Below are 25,451 nucleotides of genomic sequence, written 5' to 3'. Positions count from 1 at the left end.
GTAAATCTTCCCATGTATACAGTACAAGGAAGCTTTTCTGAGGCATACTTTTAAGCATTTTGAGTGCATTCTCAATTCTATCAACCTGTCCCATATAAAGGTGTTTTTAAAAAAAAACCTGAGCAATGTTACATGCAGCAACTTCTTTTCCATGGAAGATAAAGATACATTAGGTGATGCACTAGTTTCAACAGTTCTTTTCATTAGCACAGTAATCTTCCAATTGCTTTTTTGACAAATCAGACAATGATTTTTGCTAAACTTCTTGTGTAGATGTCTTGGGGGAACATGGTTTTGAATATTTGGCTTCAAAAGCCACCTAACTTTTTCTTCAGTGTCATCTCCACATGTGTAATGTTAATAAACCACTGTGTGCCTTCACCACTGCTAAGATACTTTTTATTAGTCCTGTAAGAATTCTGGAACTTGGGGGAAGATTTCCTCAGGAAATGTATCGTCATTTATAGTGAAGTTGTTAAAAACACAGTAGAAAACTTCACCCAACAAGTTAAAATCCTGTGCAAATAGTTGGTTTTGAATTTCAAATGGATTTTTTAATTTTAATGAAGTAAGCAGATGGTGTACTTTTGATCCTAGATCAGATCTATTTTAAATTGCAAATGGTTTGTTTCATACATAGATTAATGGTTTGGAGCTTGTGACTGGGTGGTGAGTTTCATTTATTTCTTCACTTGCATATGCAGGTATCACTTGTCAATTGTATTATAAATTTTTAAAATTTAATTACCTAGCATTACATAATGTACAGCACTGAAACAGGCCATTTGGCCCAACAGGTTTATGCTCCACACGAGCCTCCTCCCACCCTTCTTTATCTAACCCCATCAATATATCCTCCTATTCTTTCTCCCTCACGTTTATCTAGCATTCCCCTTGAAAGTATCTGCTATTTGCCTCCACTACTCCTTGTGGTAGTGTGTTCCACATTCCAACCACTCTCTGGGTAAAGAAGTTTTCTCCTGAATTCCCTATTGAATTTATTAGTGACTATCTTTTATGTTTATGGCCCCTAGTTTTAGACTCCTCACAAGTGGAAACATCTTCTATGCATCTACCCTATCCAACTTTTTTTTTCCCCCAGAGAAAAGAGCCCCAGTCTGCTCAATCTTTCCTGGTAGGTATAACTTCAGTTCTGGCATCATCCTTTTGCACATTCTCCAGTGTCTCTATCCTTACAATATGGCTGTCGCTGGCATTTATTGCCTATCCCTCGTTGCCCTCAAAGGTGGTGGTAGGCTGCTTTCGTGAACTGCTGTTGTCCATGTGGTGAAGGTGTTCCCATAATTCTGTTGGGTAGGGATCAAACAAGCTGCTTTGTCTTGGATGGTGTCTAGCTTTGAGTGTTGCTGAAGCTGCACTCATCCAGGCAAGTGGAGAGTATTCCATCACACTCCTGACTTGTGCCTTGTAGATGGTGGAAAGGCTTTGGGAAGTCAGGAGGTGAGTCACTCGCTGCAGAATACCTAGCCTCTGACCTGCTCTTGTAGCCACAATGTTTATATGGCTGGTCCAGTTAAGTTTCTGGTCAATGGTGACCCCCAGGATGTTGCTGGTGGGAGATTCGGTGATGGTAATGCCATTGAATGTCTCGGGGAGGTGGTTAGACTCTTTCTTGTTGGAGATGGTCATTGTCTGGCACGAATGTTACTTGCCCCTTATCAGTCCAAGCCTGGATGTTGTCCAGGTCTTGCTGCATGTGGGGATGGACTGCATTATCTGAGGGGTTGTGAATGGAACTGAACACGGTGCAATAAGTGAACATCCCCACTTCTGACCTTTTATGGGGGGGGGGAAGGTCATTGAGGAAGCAGCTGAAGATGGTTGGGCCTCGGCCACTGCCCTGAGGAACTCCTGCTGCGATGTCCTGCTGAGATGATTGGCTTCCAACAACCACTACCATCTTCCTTTGTGCTAGGTATGACTCCAGCCACTGGAGAGTTTTCCCCCTGATTTACATTGACTAAAATTTTACTTGGGCTCCTTGGTGCCACAATCGGTCAAATGCTGCCTTGATGTCAAGGGTAGTCACTCACACCTTAACTCTGGAATTCAGCTCTTTTGTCCATGTTTGGACCAAGGCTGTAATGAGGTCTGGAGCTGAATGATCCTGGCAGAACCCAAACTGAGCATTGGTGAGCAAGTGCCACTTGGTAGCACTGTCTGATGCCTTCCATCATTTTGCTGATTGAGACTAGACTGATGGGGCAGTAATTGGCCAGACTGGATTTGTCCAGCATTTTGTGGACAGGACATACCTGGGTAATTTTCCACATTGTCGGGTAGATGCCAGTGTTGTAGCTGTGGAACAGCTTGGCTAGAGGCGCGGCTAGTTCTGGAGCACAAGACTTCAGCTAGGATGTCGTCGGGGCCCATAGCCTTTGCTGTATCCAGTGCACTCAGCGGTCTCTTGATATCATGTGGAGTGAATCGAATTGATTGAAGACTGGCTTCTGTGATGGGGATCTCCCTGGAGGAGGCAGAGATGGCTCATCCACTTGGCACTTCTGACTGAAGATGGTTGCAAATGCTTCAGCCTTTCTTTTGCATTCACATACTGGACTCTGCCATCATTGAGGATGTTCACAGGGCCTCCTCCTCCCTTTTAGTAGTTTAATTGTCCACCACTATTCGTGACTGATATGGCAGGACTGCAGAGCTTTGATTTGATCCGTTGATTGTGGGATCACTTAGCTCAGTCCAGAGCATGCATGCATGTAGTCCTGTGTTGGGCCTCTGGATTACTAGTCCAGTAGCATAACCACTATGGTACCGTACTCTTTAAAACACCACCCCCCAAATGGTGCTGGTACTGCAGTGGCAACAGCAGTGTTAACAATGAAACTGCTACCAATGCAGTAAATGCTGACCCACTTGCAATACTCAATTTGGAATTAGGCAGGTTTCTAAGTTAGCAGAAGGTAAAAAGTTGGTTATTTTCATTAAGAAATTTATAATTGGGTGGCCAATTGTTGCCTTTACTCATTCCTATGTGTTTAGTAAGCATATATTGATAAACCTAAAGTGCGACTTGCTCTGGGGGAAAAGGAGGCAATTTGAGCTTTGCTTTAAAGAACATTTGGAAATATGTTTTTATGTTTTTGCTCTCTTCTGCCAAATGTACTGTGAAATGTTGCAAGATGGACACTTTATAAGATATCCTAGACTTTTTTTTAAAAGAAGAAAAAGTAACATTTTGCCCAGAAAACTGATCGGATTTGTTTCTACTAGCTGTCCTTGATCTGCTGAGTCTGAAATGATAGTACAATATGTTTCAAGACCACACTGCTCCAAAGCTGTGATTTCTGTGCTATTGACGCAATCCATTATTTCTCATTTGCTTACCGTTCTTGTACCTTGAGATGGTCCCATCTTCTATCTGGGGAGAATACTGTGACCGCAATCCTTCAAGGAGTTTTATACTCTCTAAACTTGAAGTAGTGATCTTCTGGCGCCATACAGTTCGAAGCCCTGGCCACAGGCCAGACCATGGTTCTATTTTCTCCATCAGCAGCAATATTTTGTGTATCTCTTAAATATAAAATCTTACTAATCTGCAGGTTTTTTTCTTGAATAAACCTGTACTGTGAATGTCATCAAGCATCAGTGAACTGCAACATACTGACCCTTGGAGTCAGTATCTGCAGCTGGCACAAACTAGTCCCAAAGCTGAATGAAACCTCTCCATGAATATGAAACTCCATATGCTGCAAAAGAAATTGCAGGCATCAGGGTGTGATTGGAGCAGTAATCTAACCTCTGGTTTCAGATGATGTCACTTTTTTGCAGTCTATAATATGAGCTCAGATTACATTATTGTATTGTAATTGCTTTCAGGTAACAATTATTCTCTCTACACTTGTTTCCATTAACTTTTTTTCAATAAAATGTAGAGAAGGTTGAACTGCTGGTACATGATGTGTTTTATGTTTTAAAACAAATTGCTGGTGTTTAGTTAGTGCAGTAATTAAATTTTAGGGTTCTATTGATGATCATAAACTAATCAAACTTTACTGTTTTATGATTTATAAACTCATTAGAGCCATTCAGTTGAATGCCAATTTTTACCTTTTTTTATTGCTGTAAAATTCTTGTGGGTGGAGAACTGTGAAAACACCAGTGGGTAATATGTTAGAACAGTATTTTGATCCACAATTGCACTCCACACTGAAGTAAGGTGCAAATTTGTTTGTGATTCTCCAAGATCAGTTTCTGATGTCATCTGTGCCATCAGTTGGAGGCCAAGTAGTCCCCGATGGAAACACAAAAATTCCAAGGTAAATCAAATATGGTCAGTTTTGTGTACAACTTAGTGCCCAATGACTGAACTACATTGGCAGCCTTTGTGAAATGATGAATGATCCCAGAGACTTAAAGAATGGAGAGTTCATTTTTTCTACTTTTATGAGGGAAATAATTATTTTTGGATCCTGAAGATCAAGATATAAATAAACAGGGGAAGGAGCTGATTGGCTGGTAGCTGGTGAGTTTTTCAGTGTATTTAAGGCTTAGTTTACTAAAACTTAAAAATAAATTAATAAATTAAGGCATGGCAGGGCAGCTCCCTCTCATCGAATGCATGGCCTGTGCCATGTGGGAACTCCAGGACACTTTGTGTCCTGGACAACCACAGATGCAGGAAGTGTTGTCAGCTGGAGGAGCTTGAATTAAGGAGAATATAACAGTGCTGGAGAGAGAGGATGTCTTGGCGGGGTCAAGGACAGAATCTTTGGTTAGAGTTAAGAAACAATAGAGGTGCCATTACAATACACCCAGTAGTGTATCGGCCACCAACTAGTGGGAAGGATATAAAGGAGCAATTTTGCAGGGAAATTAGAGAGGTGCAAAAGCTATAGAGTAGTGATAACTGGGGACTTCAAGTATCCTAATATAGATTGGGATAACAATATAAGGGGGAGGAATTTTTGAAATGTGTTCAGGATAAGTTTCTAAATCAGTGTTTCCAGCCCAACAAGGAAGCAGGCATTGCTGGACTTTATTCTGGGAAATGAGGTGGGCCAAGTGGAGTGTGTGCAAGTGGTGGGGAGCATTTAGGGAGCAGTGATCATAGTATCATATAAGGTTTTGAATAGCAATGGAAAAGGACAAGGAGCACTCGGAGGAAAAATACCCATTTGAAGGAATTTCAGTGAAATGAGAACAGATCTGGCGGCCCGGTTAAATTGGAATCAAAGATTGGCAGGCAAAACTGTAACTGAACAATGAGTGGCTTTTAGAGAAGATATGGTTTGGGTACAGTCTCTAGGTACATCCCCATGAGGCAGAAAGGTAGGGCAACTAAAGCCAGACCTCCCTAGATGACGAGAGAGAGTAAGATGAAAAGGGGTGTATGACAGATGTCTGGTTGGTAACAAGTAAGAATCAGGCATAATATAGAAGTTCAGAGGGGTAGTGAAAGAGGAAATAAATAAGAGGGGTAAAGACAGAGTATGAGAATAGACTGGCAGCCAATATAAAAGGGAATCCAAATGTCTTCTACAGGCAAGTAAATGGGTAGTAAGAGGAGGGGTGGGGCTGATTAGGGACCATAAAGGAGATCTACTCATGGAGGCAGAGGGCATGGCCGAGGTACTAAATGAGTACTTTGCATCTGTCTTTACCAAGGCGCAAGATGCTGCCAGAGTTTCAGTGAAGGAAGATATAGTTGAGGAGATTTTTAAAATTTGTTCATGGGATGTGGGTATCGCTGGCAAGGCCAGTATTTATGCCCATCCCTAATTGCCCTTGAGAAGGTGGTGGTGAGCTGCCTTCTTGAACTACTGCAGTCCACGTGGTGAAGGTTCTCCCACAGTGCTGTTTGGTAGGGAGTTCCAGGATTGACCCAGCAACGATGAAGGAACGGCGACATATTTCCAAGTCGGGAAGGTGTATGACTTGGAGAACGTGCAGATGGTGGTGTTCCCATGTGCCTGCTGCCCTTGTCCTTCTAGATGGTAGAGGTCGTGGGTTTGGGAGCTGCTGTCGAAGAAGCCTTGGAGAGTTGCTGCAGTGCATCCTGTGGATGGTACACACTGCAGCCACTGTGTGCCGGTGGTGAAGGGAGTGAATGTTTAGGGTGGTGGATGGGATGCCAATCAAGCGGGCTGCTTTGTCCTGGATGGTGTCAAGGGGATCTGGTTAGACACTTGTTGGAGATGGTCCTTGTCTGGCACGGATGTTACTTGCCACTTATCAGCCCAAGCCTGGATGTTGTCTAGGTCTTGCTGCATGCAGGCACGGACTACTTCATTATCTGAGTGGTTGTGAATGGAACTGAACACTGTGCAATCATCAGCAAACATCCCCACTTCTGACCTTATGATGGAGGGAAGGTCACTGATGAAGCAGCTGAAGATGGTTGGGCCTAGAACACTGCCCTGAGGAACTCCTGCAGCAATGTCCTGGGGCTGAGATGATTGGCCTCCAACAACCACTACCATCTTCTTTTGTGCTAGGTATGATTCCAGCCACTGGAGAGTTTTTCCCATTGACTTCAATTTTACTAGGTCTCCTTGGTGCCACATTCAGTCAAATGCTGCCTTGATGTCAAGGGCAGTCACTCACCTCTGGAATTCAGTGTTTTTTTTTGTCCATGTTTGGACCAAGGTTGTACTGAGGTCTGGAGCAGAGGTCCTGACGGAACCCAAACTGAGCATTGGTGAGTAAGTGCCGCTTGATAGCACTGTCGATGACGCCTTCCATCACTTTGTTGATTGAGAGTAGACTGATGGGCGGTAATAGGCCGGATTGGATTTGTCCTGCTTTTTGTGGACAGGACATACCTGGGCACTTTTCCACATTGTCTAGTAGATGCCAGTGTTCTAGCTGTACTGGAACAATTTGGCTAGAGGCGCGGCTAGTTCTGAAGCAAAGTCTTCAGCACAACAGCCGGGCTAGATGGGATAAAAATTGATAGAGGTACTCGAAAGGCTGGCTGTACTTGGAGATAAGTCACCCGGTCCAGATGGGATGCATCTTCAGTTGCTGAAGGAAGTAAGGGTGGAAATTGCAGAGGTACTGGCCATAATCTTCCAAACATCCTTAGATACGGGGGTGGTGCCAGAGGACTAGAGAATTGCAAATGTTACACCCTTGTTCAAAAAAAGTGTACGGATAAACCCAGCAACTACAGGCCAGTCAGTTTAACCTCTGGTGGTGGGGAAACTTTTAGAAATGATAATCTGGGACAGAATTAAGTCACTTGCAAGAGTGTAGATTGATTTTGAGAAAGCCAGCATAGATTTGTTTAAGGGAAATTGTGTTTATTTAACCTGATGGTTTTTTGATGAGTTAACAGAGGGTAGATGAAGCAATGCAGTTGATGTGTATATGAACTTTCAAAAGGCATTTGATAAAGTGCTGAATGGTAGGCTTATCATCCAGATTGCGTCCCATGGAATAAAGGGGGCCGTAGCGACGGGGGTACAGAGTTGGCTAAGGGACAGGAAATAGTAGTGAACAGTTTTTTGGACTGGAGGGAGGTGTACAGTGGTGTTTCCCAGAGGTTTGTGCTGGGACCACTGCTTTTTTTTTGATTAAAAAATGACTTGGACTTGGGTGTGCAGGGCACAATTTCAAAATTTGCAGATGACCCACAACTTGGAAGTGTAGTTAAGAATGAGGAGGATAGTAATAAACTTCAAGAGGCTATAGACAGGCTGGTGGTATGGGCGGACAAGTGGCAGATGAAATTTAACGCAGAAAAATGCGAAGTGACACATTTTGGTAGGAAGAACGAGGAGAGGCAATATAAATTAGAGGGCGCAACTCAAAGGGGGATAGGAACAGAGATCTGGGGGTAAATGCACAAATCATTAAAGGTGCTGGGCAGGTTGAGAAAGTGATTTTTAAAAAAGCATACTGGAGCCTGGGCTTTATAAATAGAGGCATAGAGTATGGAAGTAATGGTGAACCTTTATAAAACACTGGTTTGGCCAAAACTGGAGTATTGTGTCCAGTTCTGGGCTCCACACTTGAAGGATGTGAAGGCCTCAGAGGGTGCAGAAAAGATTTACTTGAATGATTCCAGGGATGAGGGACTTCAGTTATGTGGATACACTGGAGAAGCTGGGGTTGTTCTCCTTAGCACAGAGATGGTTGCGAGGAGATTTGATAAAGGTATTCAAAATCATGAAGGGTCTGGACAGAACAGATAGAGAAACTGTTCTCATTGGCTGAAGGGTCAAGAACCAGAGGACATAGATTTAAGGTGATTGGCAAAAGAACCAAGGGTGACATGAGGGAGAACTTTTTTACACAGCGAGTGGTTAGGATCTGGAATGCACTGCCTGAGGGGTTGGTAGAGGCAGATTCAATCGTGTCCTTCAAAAGGGAAATGGGTAAGTATTTGAAAGGAGAAAATTCACAGGGCGACGGGGATAGGGCGGGGGAGTGGGACTAGCTGGATTGCTTTTGCATAGAGCTGGCGTGGTCTCGAGCTGACTGGCCTTCTTCCATGCTATAACTTTTCTATGATTCTATAAGATCACAAATCTTGTACTCCATGAGATCGTGTGGTCTTAACAATATTATTTGTGTATGTTCCTTGTATATAAAGAGTTGCAAAAACCATGTAGCACAAGCCCCGCAGAGGAACTGCTGTGTATGTATAATGATGTGGAGATGCCGGTGATGGACTGGGGTGGACAAATGTAAGGAATCTTACAACATCAGGTTATAGTCCAACAAATTTATTTTAAAATCACAAGCTTTCGGAGATTATCCCCTTCACCTGATGAAGCGGATAATCTCCGAAAGCTTGTGATTTTAAAATAAATTTGTTGGACTATAACCTGGTGTTGTAAGATTCCTTACATGTGTATGTATAAATGATAGATAAAAGAATTCTCAATCTCTGATGCATCTACTTTCTATGGTTAGAAGCTGCTGGCTACCAAGGAAAAACTAGATGTAATTATCCAGACAAGTGAGCACTGAGCATGTCATTTTGCAGCATTTATTAATGAGATGGTTCACTGGGGAAATTTGAGGTTTTGATCAGAATCTACTGAGCAATCTTGGATCAGCAGATTAATTGGTAATTTAAGGGCTCAGATGGTTGCAATGCTGAAGATTAAATAAGGGAATTTTGAACTGAACAAAGACTGTGGGTAGATACATTTTTAGGAACTGGAGTTTAAGTAAATCTCTTGCTAACATGTATTCAGACATCACCAAGCAGTCTTTTTGCTGTACTGCATTGAGCGCTTTGCTACAATAGTTTAGGATGTATAATCATTTCTCCTCACTCAAAAAAAAATACAAGAGGAACTTTACTATTTGTAAGAAGAGGTATAAATCTTTAGTGTGAAATTGCACTGGTTTGTGTTAAGTATGTCAAAGCAGTTTTTCTATAGTACTGTTTGTGAATGTTAATTACGTTAAATTTTAGGTGTGTAGGAATGTTAATTGAGGTAATGTCATATCAAAAGCAAGCCACAATTCTCAACATTTGTGCTAAGTTTAAAATTTGGCAATCTATTTCATTGAACTGTAAACTGCGGATAATCATAGCTCCGAAGCAAGAAAATTCAACAGGTTCCTTCACCACCAGCAGCAGGATAGCTTGATAATTTAAGAGCCCATTTATCAGTCTGACTAATTGCTGCTTAGTATAGCAAGTACTTAGCTCAGCTATGTTGTGATAAAATTCAGTCCAGTTTAGATCAATGTTATTCAAACTTTGTGTTGGGGACTTCCAAAAAAGATCTTTAAATGAGAATGTCAATTTAGTGCGGTTCGAGGCAGTTTTGGAAATGGATTGAAATTGGCGAAATTAACTTCAACTCTTAGTTTTGTTTGCTGGCTTTAATACTAGGCCAGGATCTAACCCACTGTGCCATCTGGTACTGCTGACATAGGTTGTATTTCCCCACACCTCTCATTACTGTCCCTTCCCCAATTCTCTTGTCTATTTCAATATTTTAATTTGGGATGGAGAGGAGCTTTCTGGCACATGTTGATTGTGGAGGCAAGATGAAGTGGGAAGAAAAGAAAAATAATTTTCAAGATGAATTGATGCTGCAGTTATGACAACATCTCTTTTAGGGCCAAAGTAGAATCTTTAATCATTCAAAAAAAAAATTAAACAGTGAATTATAATAGTGCAGTGTTGTATTTTTGAGATGAGCATTTATGGATTGGAGGACTAAAGAACAAAAAAAAAGAGGGGGAGGCAAGCATGGATTTATAACTAAATTATTAGTACGCTAAGTGTCCAGTGTTTTGGGTGAAAGCTGCTTTGTGCAAAAGTGAAGAAAGTGTAGATAATCCACAGGCAGGAAGTTTCATTGGAGGGACAGAAAATAATAACTGATCCCAATTCAGAAATTCTGTCTGCAAAATTCAGTTTGCTTCTTTGGCAGCACTTAAGTTGGACACTGACTACTGTAATGCTTTTGCACCATCATTAGCTACCATGGCTCAAACAATGTTCATAATACTACACTAATTAGTTTATAGCAATCCCCACATTGCAAGTCAAAAAAATACTCATAGACTTTTCCCATAACATTGCTCACCTGAATTGGAGGAAGGATGTCAAGGCCTTTGAGAGATTTACTAGAATGGTACCAGTGATGAGGGATTTCAGTTGTGTGGAGTGACGAGAGAAGCTGTGATTGTTTTCCTTAGAGCAGAGAAAGTTAAGGAGAGATTTAAGAGGTGTTCAGAATCATGAAGGGTTTTGATGGAGTAGATTTGGAGAGACTGTTTCTACTGGCAGGAGGGTCAGTAACCAGAGGACACCGATTTATGGTAATTGGCAAAAAATCAGAGGGGAGGTGAGAGTTTTTTTTTTACAGTGAGTTGTTGTGATCTGGAATGCACTGCCTGAAAGGGTGGACATATAATTGAAACGGCAAAAATAATTGCAGGGGTATGAATTGGATAGCTGCTTGAAAAGCTGGCATAGGCATGATGGGCTGACTGGCCTCCTTCTGTGCTGTATGATTCCATGATGCTGGCATTTTTTCAATGATTTGTTTTAGAATGCAGTTCTCTTGGATCCGAGAATAGTTTTGATTGACCACTCTTAGTTGTAGAATCGTGCAAGGGATAGGGAATGGAAGTGAAAAAAATTTAATTAGCAGGAGAAAACACTAAAGGATGAGAATGCGTTGTACCAGTGAAGGATTAAATGGCAGTTTTTTTTAAAATCACCGATGTCTGGTTTTTGTAAGGACTTTTGCTGGAAAATTTGTGCACAATGATTACCAAAATCAAGCTAAAATTTCTTGTCCACAATTTTTTGTTTACTGTTTAAATGTTGCACATTTTAAAAAAAAACACTAAATCTATGAAATGCATGCATGCAGTGGTTCAAGAAGGCGGCTCACCACCATCTTCTCAAGGGCAATTAGGGATGGGCAATAAATGCCGGCCTCGCCAGCGACGCCCACATCCCATGAATGAATAAAAAAAATTATGGTTCTGTTTAAAAGGAATTTCAGAAGACACATTTTATTCTTTGAAAGGCCAGTTCAAATGTAAAAACACTGCTATACCCTTAATTCTTTTAACTGTATTGGATGAACAATTATGCCCAATAATTAGTGTGCTTTTATTTGGTTCCTGTGTCTTTAAAATTTATCCATATTTTGTTTACACTTTTTAGCTTCACATTTGAGTTTTGAATGGAAATAGTAATTTTTTTTTAATATAGCAGCCGTTCTTTTTCCCAACACCATCTAAAAAGTATAATTTTAACAACTGAAGAAAGTTGCTTTATCAATATTTTGAAAAATTTTTGATTTGAGTGAGCTGATTGGGACATGTTCAAGTGACATTTCAGGACTGGTTTCCTGTGGTCCTGTGAAATAATCTAAATAAAATTCCTTTTAAACAGAACCATAATTTTTTTTATTCATTCATGGGATGTGGGCATCGCTGGCGAGGCCGGCATTTATTGCCCATCCCTAATTGCCCTTGAGAAGATGGTGGTGAGCCGCCTTCTTGAACCACTGCATGCATGCATTTCATAGATTTAGTGTTTTTTAAAAAAAAATGTGCAACATTTAAACAGTAAACAAAAAATTGTGGACAAGAAATTTTAGCTTGATTTTGGTAATCATTGTGCGCACATTTTCCAGCAAAAGTCCTTACAAAAACCATACATCGGTGATTTTAAAAAAAACTGCCATTTAATCCTTCACTGGTACAACGCATTCTCATCCTTTAGTGTTTTCTCCTGCTAATTAAATTTTTTTCACTTCCATTCCCTATCCCTTGCACCATTCTACAACTAAGAGTGGTCAATCAAAACTATTCTCGGATCCAAGAGAACTGCATTCTAAATAAAGTGTAATCGTCAGCAACTACTTTTTATATAGTGCCTTTAACATAGGAAAACTTCCCATGGTGCTTCACAGAAGTGCAATCAGACAAAAATTTACACCGAGCCAAAGAGGGGCTATTAAGACTGGTGACTCAAAGCTTGGTCCAAGAGGTAGGTTTTAAGGAGGAGGGAGGTGGAGGCAGAGCAGACAATTGTTTTCTGCTCAGACAGGAGGGAGGTGGAGGCAAACAGACAGTGTTTTTATGGATTTTAAACTCGTGTTTCAGTCATTTCTTTCCTAGAGAAAAGCAAAAGAAAAGAAAAATGAGTTCCCTGATAGTTCAATTTGCAGCAAAATCCCTCATGTTACTAGTATGGAAAATATCAGGAATAAAGTCAGAAAGTAACCATGTGTGCATAGTAGCTAAAAAAATTTTAACAGCAACATTTGCAACTATTGACATAGTCATTGTAATTGGATCACAGTAGTCATTTAGGTTTATTTAAAAGGAATCTCTGCCTATTTCTTAAGAGAATTTGAAAGAATTGGAGACAATGATGCAAGAGGGTATAGGGGAACCAAACAATGGAAGATGAAAGAATAAGTGACTCTTGACAGTGTGGCCGACCTGTATCATCAATGTCACAATGACTATTGACACATAGCTGGTTCTGCATCGCTCTCTTTATTCATGCTTTAGGGTTAGTGGCTAGGATTTGTGGTTAGGTTGTTGGTTAGGTTTAGAAGTTGGTTGTTGGGATTAGGTTTAGGGTTGTAAACTGCTATTGACAACATCACTAGACATTTCTAGAATGAGAGTGATTGGAAGAATTGAGGAATAGATGAGCAGAGGTATATAAAGAATATGACTAATTGTGATTGTATCTGTATATATTAGAAATTCTATGAAAGAACTACTCCCAAGAGTAAAATGGCAGTTCTGGAAAGCCCCATAGTACTCGGGTGAAATACTGTGAACCAGCATTTGTGCTGTTGTGTGGTTTCTGGCTTGGTGGTGAAATTTTAATCAGTTACCCACACCTGCATCCCTCCATTGAGATTTACTGCGAATCGTGCAATATATCTCGCCTGTCATCTATTTTGACCCAAAGAAGGTAGTGAAAACAGACTGGTGAAGCTGCAAGTTCCCCTTTACTTGTCACAATATTAAAAAAAAATATGGTCTTGCAATTCAGGGTTACAGTGTGACTGTAAATAACCCACAACATTGCAGATTGCATTGTATTTGTCAAACACAATGAAAAACATCTGTTTAAAACATGCAGAGCTAATCTTTTCTAGAAACCAGACTTCATTCAACTATGCAGAAGACAGAATCTTTAGCATTACTAATAGTTTACATACCCTAAGCATCCTTGACCTTTTTAAGCCTTTTGAGCATTTTAGTTTCTAACTGAATTTTTAAAATTAATTTGCAGCAAAAAAGATACAAGATATAGCACTCATCACATCCACAGGATATCCCAGAGCATTTTACAAACAATGGTTTACTTTTTCAAGTGCTACTTTTGCAGGGCAGCCACTTATCTAGACAAATGCAAACAATTTTACAACACCAAGTTATAGTCCAGCAATTTTATTTTAAATTCACAAGCTTTCGGAGGCTTCCTCCTTCGTCAGGTAAACATTTACCTGACGAAGGAGGAAGCCTCCGAAAGCTTGTGAATTTAAAATAAAATTGCTGGACTATAACTTGGTGTTGTAAAATTGTTTACAATTGTCAACCCCAGTCCATCACCGGCATCTCCACATCTAGACAAATGCAGCAGTGAAGTCCCACATGACTGAATGAATGACCAGATAATTTGTGTTTAGTGGTATTAGTCAAGGCCAAAAACAGTAGGAGAACTCCTTTCTTCTCCAAATAGTGCTATAGCTCTTTTATCCATTGGAGCCTTGGTTTAACACTTCATTTATAGGATACCTCTGACAATGCAACACTGCCTCACCACTGCACAGGCCAGATTATGTGCTGAAATCCTAGTCTGACTTGAACCCACAACCTTTTTGAAGAGGTGTGAGTGCTGCAAATTTAACCAAGCTGAAACAATGCACTGTGCAGGCCTTAACTTGGAATGATTGGCAGAGCAGCTAACAGTGTGATTTTACAAGTGGTGAACAAAATGAAGTTTCTGTGAAAGAATGTGATGTTCCTGCTGTCCTGACTACCATTTTGAATGTGAGAGAAGGGCACCAATTCCTCAATCAGCTGACAGTTGTCCCAGGCGGCGCTTGATTCCCGTGGCCAATATAATTTGACTTGAGGGACGGGGAATCAAATGGGTATTTTCTTCCCTTAATCATTGGGCATTAATTATACTTTCAAAGTACATTATTTTTTAAATGGCCATTATCTTAAAACAGTCAATTTCAAACAAATTCCAAGTTTATTATAAAATGACTAATTGAGCATTCTCTCTCTGATTAAATGTAAGGAGACGCACAACACCCGGTAAGAGTCCAACAGCTTTATTTGAAATCCCAAGCTTTTGGAGCTTTGCTCCTTCGTCAGGTGAAGTGAAGAGATGCATATCGGCACAGCATATATAGTCAGAGAACAATGCCTGGTGATTACAGATAATCTTTCTAACTGCCCTTTATCACACCTCGGCAGAGAGATAATCACAGCAATCAAAGGAGTGAATGGTGTTCAAACAGGTTAGTCAGGGAAACATTACATCCAAGAATACTGAGGTGGGGTCACAAGGGGTCAAATGTAGCAGATGCTGGGGTTTGTATTGAAAACAGATAACTTTTTTTCGCTGGAAATCGCAGCAGGTCCGGCTGCATCTGTGTATGGAGAACAAGCCAACTACGACTTAGTCTGGATGACTCTACGTCAGGTGGGGTTACATGTAGCGTGACATGAACCCAAGATCCCGGTTGAGGCCGTCCTCGTGGGTGCGGAACTTGGCTATCAATTTCTGCTCGACGATTTTGCATTGTCGTGTGTTCCACAGGCCGCCTTGGAGAACGCTTACCCGAAGATTGGAGGCTGAATGTCCTTGACTGCTGAAGTGTTCTCCGACTGGGAGGGAACCCTCCTGTCTGGCGATTAACTACTTGAATAAATTGAGTAGAAACTGAGATGATGCTGTTCCACTCCATTGTTACAAAATATGATTGGAATTAAAAACCATTTTTGCGTTTTAGGTGTCAACCTTGGCTCAATGGTGGGTTACTCTCCAGTCAGAAAGCCATGGGTTCAAACCCCACTCCAGAGACTTACGCACATAATCAAGGCTGACATTTCAGTGCAGTACTGAGGGAGTTCTACGCTGTCAGAGCTACTGTCTTTTGGATAAGACGTTAAACTCTGATCCTGTCTGCTGTCTCGGGTGGACATAAGATTCCGTGGTACTATTTGAAGCGCAGACCTGTTGGGCCGAATGGCCTGTTTCTGTGTTGTAAAATCTGTGGTACAGTGTATTGAATGTAACATGGCATTGGAGTGCTTGCTGTCAGTATGGAAAGAGGAAAATGTACTTCAACAATGAAGTAATCTTTCTTACCTTGATAAAACATGTGGTGAAGCACTTCCCCCTCTCCCTTTTAACAAGAACTTGTATTTATTCAGCACCTTCAACATAGAAAGACATCCCAAGGTGCTTCAGAGGTGTCATGCATAATATGTGGATGCAGAGCCGATGATTGTTAGGGGTGGCCATAAATTTGGTCAGAGGTAGGTTTTAATGGGGATCTTACAGGAGGCTCTGAGATGAGCTTCTGACCCCATATTTTCACCATCACCAAAACCGCCTATTTCCACTTCTGTAACATCGCCCATCTCTGCCCCTACCTTAGCTCATCTGCTGCTGAAACCCTCATCCATGATTTTGTTACCTCTAGACTTGATTATTCCAATGCTCTCCTGGCCGGCCTCCCACCTTGCACCCTCATAAACTTGAACTCATCCAACATTCTGCTGCCTGTATCCTAACTCGCGCCAAGTCCCGTTCACCCCTAACCCTGTGCTCGCTGACCTACATTGGCTCCCGATAAGGCAACACCTGGATTTTAAAATTCTTATCCTTGTTTTCAAATCCCTCCATGGTCTTGCCCCTCCCTATCTCTAACCTTCTTCAGCCCTATAACCCTCTGATCTCTGTGCTCTTCCAATTCAGGCCTTCTGTGCATCCTTGATTTCAATTGTTTTACCATTGGTGGCTGTGTGTTCAGCTGCCTAGGCCCTCAGCTCTGGAATACCCTCTCTAAAACTCTTCACCCCTCTACCCCCTCATCCTTTTTAAGACCCTCCTTAAAACTTAGCTCTTTGACCAAGCTTTGGGTCACCTGACCTAATTTCTCCTTATGTGGCTTGGTGTCAAATTTTGTTCACGCTTCTGTGAAGTGCATTGGGATGTTTTACTATGTTGAGGGTGCTGAGTAAATGTAAGTTGTTGTGATTTAGATTAGAGGGTGGAGGATGGGAGGCTGGCCAGGAGAGCATTAGAATAGTGGTTGGGGCGGGGGGAGGGGGTGGTGGAGGCAGGGTGGTTATGGAGGTTTGATGAGGGATTCAGTGGCCTTTACTGTGCATTTCCAGTGTTGGTGATATGATGTATCAATCATTAATGTGCAGTCAAGCAAGCACACATGGAGTTATCAGTCATGGCTTTTCTCTAATGCAACTGAAGGGAACAGAATGATTGTACAGCATATGCATTGCACATTTTATACATGGAGAAATCGAGGTATAATTTCCATCATTAGTTGAGATGGGAGAGCTACATGCAATTGAAGAGAATGGAATGCAGGGCCACATGGATGAAGAAGACATGTAAATTGAGAAAATAACTAAATCTTGAAATAATATGGGAAGCTTTTTGGTACAGTTAAAATGATCAAAGGTGAAAACCAACATCTGAGACCATGTGTGGTATAAATGGTATTTTGTAGTTTTCTGTTCATTTTTCACTTAATTGTCAAGTTTCTGTATTATCAAGTAGTTTTTTTTTATGGGGAAGCCTAATGGTGTATTGATTAGATTTTTATCTCCTGTTCAAAAAAGGAGGAATAACATTTGTAATCCACAATTATGAAAACTTAAATTGTTAGTGTAATTATTTTCAAAATTTGTTCTGTTGTAAAGACAATCTCATGGCTTTTTTTTAGTGGATGCTGATCCTAGACCAATAACTAGGAAGGCTTATTTTTAAACTCCTGATTCTGCACCAAAAGAAAATATGCATCTTTTAAAATCTGAAAAGATTTTGAAGCTTTTTTTTACAACTACTTCTCTATGTTCAGAGTACTTACTTTAGTACTGTTTTCATAGAATCTGAAACATTTAAAAAAAAATCCAGGTGATGTGATTTTGAAATCATTTTCAGTTTGTTATACAGTGGCCGGAACGTTGTGACCTTCTCACTGCAATCATGCACTACTGACATCTATTGCAAAGAGAACAATGATTTATTATAAATTCCATATTGACCTTTTTGTATACTGAAGTTCTTGAGCAGCCTTTTCTGTACCATGATTTTTTTTTTGGTCTATAATTATATCTAATTTGTAATTGTATATATTGCTTAGTGAAGTGCAGGAGCTATTTAGTGTTTAGGATCTGTTGTAGTTATATTTTCTGAAGTAATGCAGCCATGGTATTTTTTATATTGTGCACAAGTTGTATGCTTATTTCTCAATGCTGTCAGCATATCTTAAAATTATTTAAAGAAACAATTACAATATTGGCACAATTTGGCAGCATGTTGCCATACTGGCGCATTACGCTGGGTAGTTGGGTGCAGGATTGATATCTCCCACTCGGAGTTTCAGATCTCGGCCACGTGGCCATGGCGAGGTGATGAGCAGAGACATTTCCAGATAAGGAGGGAGGAAAAAAGTAATCATCTGGGGTTTGTCTTTTTTGCTGCTGATGGCCCTTATTTGCCAATCTTGGTTGCAGGAGATGTATGTTGTGGGAAGGTGAGTGAAGGGAGGGGGGAGGAAAAAGGCAAAAAAATGAATACTGCTTTTTGGAGTTGTAGGAGTTCGTATACAATAAATAGGGGTTGTGAATTTTGTTCTGCTAATGGATGCAGGATAACCAGTGATTTACTGAAAATTATAAATATGGCACAAGAATATACTTTCAGATTCACCATATAGTTTACTAATCCTGTCTCTCTGCAATATAGTATACTAATCCTGTCTTTGTGCAGGAAAAGGACATTGTCGCTTCACCTGTGAACAGTGTCTGCAAGAATGTTTATTGACATTGATGTTTATGATCAATGAATCAATTCAACTGAAGCATTTTGCTACTCCTGGTTTACTATTTCCTGTTATCAAATCTATGCACATTTTTACTAATCCCTGTCTATACATTAGGTGGTACTACTTGGACAAATGTACATTGTCATGTAAGTTTTTACTATTTACCTCATTAGAGACAGTGGTATGTAATTGGGAAGGTGGGGACTGGTTAGTGGTGAGCTTTTTTTTGGGTCTCCTAAATCAAGATTTAAGTTCATACAGTTGTGTAGCTACACATTATGAATTGAAATTTTTTAATAACAAAATGGATCAACATGCATTTGATTAACCATAGACTGCGCAAACATCAGATGTTTTTGGCAGAATACCAGATTTGGAGTATTGATCTTTTCCATCACATTCATTCACTAAGTTACTGTACTGCAGCAGAAAGAAATTTAAGGAACTGGACAAGAAACAATCTTGTGGTTCTCCGGAGATCTCTTTGGGCAGTATATCCTCCAACCAAAGGCCAAATCGTGCTCAGTTCGTGAAGTTTATATATTTACTGTTCAGCTTTCCAGGAACATAAGAGGAACAAGAGTAGGTCATTCAGCCCCTTGAGCCTGCTACACCATTCAGTTAGACCATGCAGATCTGTATCTTAACTGTTTATCCACTTTGGTTCCATAACCCTTAATACTTATACCTAACAACAAAAATCAATCTCAATTTTGAAATTTTCAATGGACCCAGCCTCAACAGCTTTTTGCAGGGGCGGGTAGGGAAGAGAAAGGAATTGTTCCAGATTTCCCCTACCTTTGTGTGTGAAGTGCTTCTTGACATTACCCCTGAACAGCCTAGCTCTGATTATAAGGTTATGCCCCCTTGCTCTGGACTCCCACCCTATCATCCTCAGTCTAGTGGCTAAACTCCTCAATTAGATCACCCCTTAATCCTTTATACTCAAGGGAATGCAAGCCGAGTCTATGCAACCATGTCCTTAGTAATTTAACCCTCTGTGCCCCAGTATCATGTTGGTTTTAGTGTGCTGTTTAAGTTAGTTGCTTCAGTGTACGTCCTAATACAAGGGACTCTAGTAGCCAGAAAAAAAAACGAGTTTGAAACTCTCTAATCACGGAAACCTTTGCAGGAGTCACTCTATTAAATCAGGTACGGTAGTGTAGTGGTTATCTTATTGGATGAGTAACCCAGAGGCTTGTACTAATGACCTTGCAAGAATGAGTGTTCATATCTGACTACGGCAGTTTGAGAATTTGAATTCAGTTTTTGAAAAAAAATAACAATTTATTCCCAGATTTATTTATCAGTAAATGTGACCATGAAGCTATGGGATTGTCCTAAAACTACAACTGGTTCACTAATGCCCTTTGGGGAAGGAAACCAGCTGTTCTTATCCAGTTTGACTCGTTTGACCCTCCAGTCTCTCTCCAACGTGACTGACTCTTAACTGCCCTCCTGAAGTGGCATAGCAAGCCACTAAGTTATATCAAACTGCTACACCACACTGTCTGCAGCGGTTCAAAAAGGTAGCCCACCACCATCTTGGCAACTAGTAATTGGCATGTCCTGAGAATGAATTTTTTAAAAAAAAATTAGACTTGGTGATTGTGGGTTAAAAATGGCCTTTTACTTTGGTGTTTGAATTCTGTCCAGACTGATAAGTTTCCTCTGTCTGTTAGTAGTAAAGGCCTTGCCTGAAGTAAACAGACTTAATCGAGTTCTTGAGAACAAAATTGCTTCTGCTTTGCCACTAACTGGCATTGAATTGGCAATCTCATTCTGAGAAGCCACAGGTCATATTGATGCAGTTGGGGATTTAGGTAGAGTAGAGGGACCATTACTATACACCTGACCATGCTGCACTTGACCTGAGTGCTTGATTCTGACACTGGGTGCCTAAAATGAAAATGTTCCATTCCTCACCTGCAGGAGGACAAATAGTACTCTAATCTTAAGCAAAGCTTCAAATCTTTTTCTTCTTTATACTCTATCTTTAACTTGAAACCTTATTTTTAAAGGAGGTGTGTTGAATAACTTTTTGAATCATCTCCATTTGTGTCAGAACAAAGTAAATGAACAAAGACTCAAAATTGGTGTAGGAGGTTTGTTAATTAGCTTATGTAATCATCAAGCAGGTTTACCAATTTGGCAATACAACAGATTTCAAGATTAGCAATTGCTTACATTAGGATTACAGGCTTTGCTATTACTGAGAAGTACTGTTAGTGAGGGGAAAGCTGCCCTTTATCCTTTTACATTTTAGCCATTTAAATAATCAAATTAACCTTTTTTTCAAATTCCAGCATTGAGGGATACAGAAACTTATCCTGTATATCTGGAGATGTTAGGCCTGGTAATCATTGCAGAATGTGATGGTGTTAGATAGAAGGATATTGATTTTTCTACTTCCTTCTGAAAACCACGTCTTTAGAATCTTAACAGCACAGGAGGAGGCCATTTGGCCTGTCGTGCCTGCTTGCTTTTTGAAAGAGCTGTCCAATATAGTTCCGCACTCTGGCTTTTTCTCCATAACCCTGCAAATTAGTCCTCTTCAAGTACATGTCCAATTGTCTTTTGTCTTTTGAAAGTTGTTATGGAATCTGATTCCACCACACTCTCAGGTTGTGCATTCCAGATCCTAACTGTAAGCGTGAAAAAAATTCTCCTATTTCATCTCTTGTTCTTTTGCCAGTTATTTTAAATCTATGACCTCTGGTTACTGACCCACTTGTCAGATGAAACAGTTTCTCCCTACTTGCGATTTCAAAACCTCAGATAATTTTGAAAACCTTTGTTGGATCGAACCACCTCAGGTCTGAGGAGAACAATCCCAGCTTTTCCAGTCTCTCCACATAACTGAAGTCCGTCATCCCTGGTAAACCTCCTCTGTACCCTCTCCAAGGCCTTGACATCCTTCCTAAAGTGTGGTGCCCAGAATTGTACACAATACTCAGCTGAGGCCTAACCAGTAATTTGTAAAGGTTTAGCATGATTTCCTTGTTTTTGCATTCAGTGCTCTCATTTACAAAGCCAAGTATCCCATACACTTTCATAATCGCCATATCAACTTGCCCTGCCCAGATTTGTGAATATGCACCCCCTCAAAATAGTACCATTTTAGATTATACTGCCTCTCCATGTTCTTCCCAAAGTGCATCACTTCACACTTGCCTGCATTAAATTGCTTGTCATGTCTCACCTCCTGGAGTCTGCCACTATCCTTGCTATTTTGTATCGTCTGCAAACTTCGAAATTTGACTAGCAAATTTCTATAAATGCAGTGTCAAGTAATGCGGGTTTTCTGTCTGTGCACTGAGTGATTTCAGTTTTATCAGGGTATAGTAGCATTATTGTTATGGACTACCAACCTAGAGGCTGTGTTCAATTCCAAACATGATGATGTGTTGTGAAATTGAATTCAATAAATGTGGCAATTTATGGGTTGGCACCAGAAGAAAATAGCCATGAAAGCTGCCAGTTGCAATGAACTACCAACTGGTGTAGTACTCTCCTTCCTTGACGGGAACTTGTCATCCATACCAGTCTGGCCTATCCATGATTCCAGTCCCACACTGTGGTTGACTTTTAATGCCCTCTGAAGTGGTCTAGCAAGCTGCTCAGTTTTTTTTTAATTGCTGCTCTGCAACAAGGATGGGCAATGACTGTAATCTTGCTCGTCACCCACATCCCAAGAACAAGTCGAAAGCAGCATTAATTCTCCTGACTGCCTGACTTATTTGGATAGGTTTGAGTAGTGTTTGGTCTGCTGGGTGATTAACCCTTGCTGCAGTTAATCATTCCACTTATGGAGAGGAGAAGGCTTAACATTTATGATTAAGAAGTTTGCAGATGATACAAAAGTTGGCTGTGTGGTTGATAGTGAGGAAAAAAGCTGTGGACTGCAGAAATTGATCAATGGACTGGGCAGAAAAGTGGCAATGGAATTCAATCTGGGGAAGTGCAAGGTGATGCATTTGGGGAGAGCAAACAAGGCAAGGGAATGAACAATAAATGATGGATACTAAGGTGTAGCGGAAGAGAGGGACCTTGGAGTGCACGGCCACAAATCCCTGAAGGTAGCAGGACAGGTAGATGAGGTGGTTAAGAAGGCATGTGAGATACTTTCCTTTATTGGCTGAGGCATAGATTATAAGAGCAGGGAGGTTATGCTAGAACTGTATAAAACACTAGTTAGGCCACAGCTAGAGATACTATGTACAGTTCTGGTCATTACATTACAGGAAAGATGTGATTGTACTAGAGATGGTACAGGGGAGATTTAAGAGGGTGATGCCAGGACTGGTGAAATTCAGCTGTGAGGAAAGAATGGATAGGTTGGGGTTGTTTTCTTCAGAACAGAAGAGTGTGTGGGGAGATTTAATTGAGGTTTATAAAATTGAGGGGCCTAGATAAAGTGGATAGGACGGACCTATTTCTCTTAGCAGAGAGGTTAATAACTGGGGACAGATTAAAGTAATTGGCAGAAGGATTAGAGGGGAGTTGAGAAATGTTTCCATCAAGAGGGTGCTGGGGGTCTGGAACTCACTGCCTGAAAGGGTGGCGGAGGCAGAAATCCTCATCATACTTAAAAAGTACTTGGATAGGCACTTGAAGTGCTGCTACGGACCAAGAGCAGGAAAGTGGGATTCGGCTGGATGGCTTTTTTTCAGCTGGCACAGACACAATGGGCTGAATGGATGGCTTCTGTGTTGTAAATTTTGCCAAGATTTCTATTTTATACTTCAAGCATGCCTCCAGTTAATTGTATGTGGGCTGCAGCAAAATGGAGGTAGTATAAATTTTATGAAGCTCTTGCAGGATTGGCACACCCATAGAAAAAACTGATCATCTTGCCGCTCTCACTTACTCAAAATGCTTTCAGAACTTATTGTGTCAGCAGCGTTTCAGTGAATCACATTGTGTGAATTGAGATCCTCACCAAGGCAGGTCCTTAGCAAAGCAAGATCCTCTGTAACGCTATGCTTCAGCTTATTCTGAGAACACAGTTCTGCACTACTACATCAGTCACTGAGCAAGTAAATGCTGAAACCGGAGTTCACATTCCAGCTAGCATTGCACAGCTGCAGGAAATAAAGTATTTTGTACATTTTGTTACCTCCTTCAAAGAGCACAGTCTTGGGTGTATGCGATCAACATAAATATTGTTTGACTAGGTTCTTTTAATATGCTTCTGTTCATCTATGCTCCATTAACTTCCACTTGTAATAACTTTCAAATTCTTGACTTTTAAAAAAAAAAATGTTGTCATAGTGCAAGTTAGTTTATATTAAAGGCAACTTTAACTAAGATGTCAGCCTCGGCTCAGTGGTAGCACTCTTGCCTCTTGAGTCGGAAGGTCATGGATTCAAGCCCCTCTCCAGAGACTTGAGCACATAATGCAGGTTGATATTTCAATGCTGCCCTGTCGGAGGTGCCGTCTTTCAGATGAGACGTGAAATAGAGACCCCATCTGCCCTCACTAAAAATCGGATGGCATCTCCCAGTGCTCTGGCCAACATTTATCTCTCATCCAACATCTTTTTAAAAACACAGATTATCTGGTTATGTATCTCATTGCTGTTTGTGGGACCTTGCTGTGTGCAAAATTGGCTGCTGCATTTCCTACGTTACGATAGCGTCTACACTTCAAAAATATTTCAATAACTGTAGTGCTTCGGGACGTCCTATAGTCGTGAAAGGTGCTATAAATGTTTTTTATTTAATGTGGCTTCACTTTTTTACAAGCTTTTTTTTGCAGGAGTGTGAAGGTTAATTCAGTGTACACAAAGCTGATTTCAGGAAATAAAATATAAATGTTTAACAAATTAATGTAATCATGTTTGTAAACTCTTGGATACCACTTCATACCAAGATGAGCATTGTGTGTTTGGTTGTGCCTACTTGTTGGATAAATGGCCTATCCAGCAAGTTTTTAACTTGTTTTCTGATTTAAAATGGTTCTCCTGGCACTATGAATATTTAAATTTAAAAAAAAGTGGAGTGGCTTGAAACATGGTCATTACATGGAAATGATAGCCTTTTTGCTATCATGCATTTGACATCTCTGGATCTTGTGCTTTCTGTTGTGATTATACTGGAATGAGTTTTTTTATTGGTGTTTTATGGGTGGCTTGCTCATGGGCACTGGAGTTGCTATGTTGATTGCAATGGTAACATTTGACTGGCATTATTTTGAACAGTATTTCATTCTTCTAGTTGCCTCAATGTGTTCTGAAATTGTTTATTCCACGCAAAGTCGTCGTAAAATTTAAAACTGCTGTTTTTAAAAAAAATTAACTCCTGTTCTGCCTAATAGTGGCTTGTGGCTTCTCCTTTTTCTACTGATGATGTTGAATCCTTTTACTGAAGAACGGTCCCATGAGCAACAATACTTTGCCTAAGTGGCCATCATTCACTTGTTAGCCTTGAAAGTGGGTGTTGGCAGACCATTCATTTGATGGTGAGGGATATCATCTCAGTTGAACCTGATTTCATCTTTAATGTTCAGTGGCAGTTCCAGCAGGTCACTGGACAGTGATCAGGAACTTTTTTTTTTCTCTTTCTCATCTCCCTAGCCCATGGGTACTGTCACTAATTGTAGTACCCCGATGACTGACTGCCCCAGGCAATATCAGCCAACTCAGCACAGACCAAGAATCAAATCTAGGACCCTGCTGGTCTCTCTTGCTTACTTGTCAGTAGATAAACTTGCTGAGCCATCAGGGAGAGCCTTTTATTCAGTAAATGTTGGCTTAATAACTGCATGACACAATGTACTGTAATACAATAGATGGCTGCAAGTGAGTTGCATAATTGAGGGATGGCTTGTGCTTAAATAATAGTGCTAAATAAATACAAATACTATCATGTTGAGATTCTCAAAAGTGCTACACAATGAATTACTTTTGAAGTACA

At 40.6% G+C, this 25,451-nt stretch overlaps 1 protein-coding gene and 1 long non-coding RNA gene across 4 annotated transcripts in view; one reads left to right on the top strand and one right to left on the bottom strand.

Annotated features, from left to right (window-relative positions):
• Positions 1-25,451, top strand: part of scai (suppressor of cancer cell invasion) — a 119,035-nt gene that overhangs the window by 25,096 nt on the left and 68,488 nt on the right. The gene's annotated exons all lie outside the window — the stretch shown is intronic.
• LOC137300564 (uncharacterized) overlaps positions 14,827-25,451 on the bottom strand; it is a 63,705-nt gene continuing 53,080 nt past the window's right edge. Inside the window, exon 3 of one of the 2 annotated variants that reach the window (XR_010958129.1) lies at positions 14,827-15,376. This is a non-coding gene — a long non-coding RNA (uncharacterized lncRNA). The remainder of the gene's footprint in view (positions 15,377-25,451) is intronic. The other variant, XR_010958130.1, reaches the window with a different exon arrangement.

Source organism: Heptranchias perlo, chromosome 31 (genome assembly GCF_035084215.1).
Source record: "Heptranchias perlo isolate sHepPer1 chromosome 31, sHepPer1.hap1, whole genome shotgun sequence".
Taxonomy (NCBI): Eukaryota; Metazoa; Chordata; class Chondrichthyes; order Hexanchiformes; family Hexanchidae; genus Heptranchias; species Heptranchias perlo.
Note: the sequence above shows the minus strand (reverse complement) of the source record. Positions and strands in the feature narration are given on the sequence as shown.